Consider the following 5,023-nt stretch of genomic DNA (forward strand, 5'->3'; position numbering starts at 1 on the left):
ATCTGACACGCTTGGTCTCTCCCTCCCGTGGCCTGCATCTTAGGCTGCAGTAGTCAAAGAGAGATAACCTCAAATGACAGTTCGAGATGCTGGCCTCCACTCCTGCCTGATATCACTGGAGATACTAAGGAACAGACCCAGCGCTCTGTAAAGAACTCTGAGGTGCTCTGTGACTTGTCCAGTGAGCCTCACTCAGAGGTGCCTCGACAGCCTCTCTCAGTAAGAGCACCTGGTACTTGGAGGCCTGGAGCAAGCTGCATGGGGAATCACCTTATCCAATGGGAGGTCAGTCTCACTTCCCAGAGGGTCTCAGATTCAAGGACAGACAGCAGGTCCTGCAGAAAAGCAGAAGAAAAAACTACATTTGCAACTGGAGAGCATGAAGCTTAAGAAGAGCTGTGTTTAAACCAAAGGTGTTGCTTTATTTGCTGTGTTTCGAATTATCTGGATTCCTTTAAGAAACTATAGCTCCCCCTAAGGATTTGGTTCTAGAATTTTGACTTCAAACTCTAAGATCAAACACTAAGGCAGATGGCAGGGTTGGAAACCACCACTTCCCGGTATGCTAAGTAGAGACCTACTTTTTGCCTTTTTTTTTCTTTTTTGTTTGATTTTGTTTAGATGAGGTGAATTAGATGAGCTGCGGGGTAAAAATGACACCGCATTTTTGAATACATTAAACCCAGAGAAGCAATGAAAAACACCCAGCTTAGAGAGTCCTTACTGACCTCCCAACTTTGCAAATGAAGACAGTGGAACTCGGAGAGGAAGTAAGGGTGCTCAGAGTCACACAGCTGAGCCTGATCCCAAGGTCCAGGGCAGAGCCCAGTGTCTCGGAACCCTGAACAGTCCAGACCCTCCCAGAATGGAGGAATACAGCACACTCTTTATACAAAGTTTAGGCATTGATTCCAAAAAGAAATAAATCCCTAAGTGTTAGCTTGGATTGAGGCAGGGACCTTGACAGACAGCAACTGAACCAGATAACAGAAGAGAGGAGCAGCTATGTGCAAAGATGGAAAACAGAAGCCTAGGTGGAACACTGGCCTTGCCTTCAGACAATGACATAACTATCGGACCTGCTGGTCTACACTGCGCAGCTGACTCTCCCAGGGGAGCTTAAATTCGGTGAGATTGCACGCTGTGATGGCTTTGACCTGTGGATTACAGATACAGAATTGGCTTGCACAGCCTTCTGGAATCATCAAGTAAGAATCGTATCTCTGGGCACTGCCTCAGTCACAGCACCCCAGTTTAACTAAAAGAATGGTGTCCCTTCTTCCTCTTCTGAGACCTGGACAGTGGAGGAAGCTTCTAGTCCTTGGGAAGCTCTGCCAAGCCGTGCTCATTAGGCTGATGCCACGGGTTTTTGCAAAGCCCTTCCGCACAGTGCCCAGCAAGTCAGTGGCTCTGAGTTGATATTTGGGAAGGGGAAAAACTCACAGAAAATCCAGGTAAGTGTGATAGTATCTAACCCTCTTTCTAAATGGGATTTGAGATTTTTTCATGCCAACTAATGGGCATACGGCTTCTTGTCCTGTGTCTGCCAAGACTCAGGTTCAGTCAGGTTTTTTAAAAAGAAAAAAGTACCTGATCCACCTGCAAGTGGATAGAGCTTTGTCCAGCTTCCCACAGGATCACGTAACAACCCCCACCCCACGTCAAACTGTCCAGCAGCTCTTCTGTGCCCTTCATGCCCTGCTGGTCTTCAGGTCAACTCTAGAATTCTACAATCTCACAGGAATTCCAAACCTTCAGGTCATTATTTTTTAAGGTCATGTGCAATGCATTTGACGTGGAGGAAAATAACAATGAGGGCTGTTAACTGCCGGCCACACGCTTTCTATGTGTTATCACACTCACTCTTGAGGTGGCTCTGAGCTCGGTGCAGCTGCAACCCTCATTTAAACATGACTTCCCTGTTGGTAAGGATGCTTGGGAGGCAAATAATTTCATAAAGTCCATGCAGTAAGAAAGAGAACTCAAGGGCCAAGAGTAGTGGTCTAACCTGTAAGCTAAGTGCATGGGGGGCAGAGGCAGGAGGATCACTGCAAGTTCAAGACCAACCTGGTCTAGATTGTGAGTTCCAGACTAGCTAAGGCTAGCTAGTGAGACCCAGACAAAGAAAAAAAAGGTTAAATGGGTGAAATTGAATAAACAAAAAAGGGAGGAAGGACTTGAGGCTTAGTTCATGACCTCTAGGTACCGGAGATGAGTGTTTACGTCTGAGAATGTATCTGGAAGTCGCTGGAGCCTCGTTCTCCCCAGTTGTAAGAACTAGAAGTGTGTCTCACAGATGGCCCAGCACTGGACAGACAGACTCCTGCCACCCAGCCATAAACTCCTAACCCCCAAACCAGCACTGACAGGCTGTTGCCATTCTCCCACTTTGCAGATAGGGAAACTGAGGTGAAGCAAGTTAAAGCACTTGCCCTTGATGTCAAACTCAAGTCTCTGACCCTGGAGCCTTGAGCTCCTTCAAACTAACTGTACCTGCCAACCAGCTGGGTTGATTACTTACCTAATTAATAAGGCAGCAATCTAATAATCTCTTAGGTAAAGGGCGATCAAATATTTTCCATTGTCCCACTCAGAAATAGCCATGTAATTGCACAATTGCACCATGATTCTGCCTTTGTCCCTCTCACCCCCACCCCCAGAGACTTGGTAGAGCTCTGGCTCCTGGCAGTTGGCAGGAAAGTCTAGAGAGTATTTGTAAAGCAGTGTGTGGCTGTGGGAACCAAGGAGGATCTCAGAAGCTCGTCTTTGGGAAAGGGACAAAACTGACAGTAAGCTTGTGTAAGTTTTAATTTCTAGTATTCCAACTTTCTCTCTGGACCCATGATATGCAAATTTTCTGTTCTGTTTTATAACCTAAGTCCGCACCACGGCAGGTTGTTAGCTGATTCCAGTCCAAACAATTTCTGGTGTATTCCTGCCACATGCAGGACACCGCCCTTGACCCTACACGCCCTTTACCTGATAATATGATGAGAATGGCACTGGCCCACTGCACCAGGAGTCGGGCTACTGTGCACATGATTGTGAAAACTGCAACTGGTGGGACTTTCCTTGGAACTAAAGGAAAATCAACCGACTCTTTGGGCTTCTATTTTTTCTCTCATAAAATGAGAAAGAGGGAAGAGAAGGAATCTGGGCCTCTGTGTTGCTGGGCGGACAAGCAGTAGGAGATGGATGCTAATACATTCCCAGAAAAGTGAGCAAAACTATGAGGAAAAGGATAGTCCACAAAACCCACCACTGCTCCTCATTATACAAGGCTGCCTTTATCTGGGAGTTTTCTAGACCAACAAACAAACACTGAAGCTTCAGGGGAAGTTCGGACAACTGAGTTTTTGTAGAGTCATGTGTCATTGTGTGTCCGCTGGAACCAACAATAAGCTGACATTTGGAAAAGGAACAATTCTGAGGGTCACACCAGGTATGTTTGATGACACTTACTTGTCTCTAAACCTAAACCATCACTTTAAAAATTCTTTGGAAACAACCACATTACCCGCTGACCAGAATCTTCCACTGCTTTGCTAACTGGTCACGGTGGCACCATAGCCAGTCCTACAACAGAACTTAGACTAACTGGTCACAGTGGCACCATAGCCAGTCCTACAACAGAACCTTAGACTAACTGGTCTTGGTGGCACCATAGCCAGTCCTACAACAGAAACTTAGACTAACTGGTCACAGTGGTACCATAGCCAGCCCCTACAACAGAACCTTAGACTAACTGGTCACGGTGGTACCATAGCCAGCCCCTACAACAGAACCTCAGACTGCTGTCGACACTTTCAAACACTTGGAAATGTTAAGTCCGGTTCTGTTAAGGGGGTTATGTCTGACTGAAAGCTGCTGAGTTGAAGCGTTAGTGTTCAGGGACAAAATGCATCTAGAAAGGAAGGAGGGCGAGGAGAGCATAGGCTGGTCACAAGGCAACAGCAATAGGATCACAAGCAGCCTGACCCAGGAGGAGACAGTGAGGTGCATGCTGGCCACTGAATGACCACCTTCCTTTCACATACATGACTAGGAGAAGCTTCCATGTTGACACAATTATGAAATGAACTATCTGGACTCCCTATAATTTAAACTCTTAGAGTCAAGCTAGTTAGGCAAAGTTGTGTAAGATTCTTTGGTACTTATGATAAAAATCTGATGTTTAGGGGGGAGGCAACATTTAAAGCAAATTTCAAATGAATCAGGAGGACCAGGAGCCTCTGAGACTATGTCTCAGGATGATGCTCACTGCTGTGTTCTAACTGGGTCCTCCTGGAATGTTTGCATCCTTGCCTGTACTGAGTTCTGTGCACCAGAGGAGACCCTTCTCACTTCTGTGCTCTTACTGACAAACTGGCGCCTGGGCTTGGAAAAGGACTCTTAGGCCAGGCATCCTAACAGCCCTTCTCTTCACCCCATGAGGCCAGAAGGATGCTTTGGGTGCTGCCTCACCATTCTCAAAACACCCAATCTCTATCTGCTTCAGTGTTGCTGAAAGTTTGCCTTGCGAGACAATTTCTATTTTCTACACCAATGGAAGCTTTTTCCAGGTTTTTAGGAGTTAACATTGCCTCATAATTCCAAGATACCAGCTGCCCAACTGGGTATCTCAAAGCAAATCCACTTGCATGGCTGAATTATTATCCACATTTAAAAAAAGCCAGAATGAAAATGTCCTCAGAACCACTGTGTTGCCTCTGTTTGACCTTCCTTAAGTCCTTCATGCTAAAACAGCATCAAGTAGAAAACCATTTAGATGCTGGCCTGTGTGTCTAGTGGTTCACAGGGGCCCAAGGAGCAGGCAGGTGAGTCGCTGCATTTCCAGACTGGAGTGGCTGTTTAGAGCTCTCCAAATACGAGAAATATAATCAGGAAAAATATACAACTCTATTTTATTTATTATTCTTACACTTCCCAAGGAACTGTTTTAAATTCTCTCCCATAGTGTTGTGGTCTTTCTTTCGGTCCCTCTATTTGTGATGTGTGAAGATGAAATACCAGCTGAGGTTGA

The sequence above is a fragment of the Microtus ochrogaster genome, unplaced genomic scaffold (genome assembly GCF_000317375.1).
Source record: "Microtus ochrogaster isolate Prairie Vole_2 unplaced genomic scaffold, MicOch1.0 UNK145, whole genome shotgun sequence".
In the NCBI taxonomy this organism is placed as follows: domain Eukaryota; kingdom Metazoa; phylum Chordata; class Mammalia; order Rodentia; family Cricetidae; genus Microtus; species Microtus ochrogaster.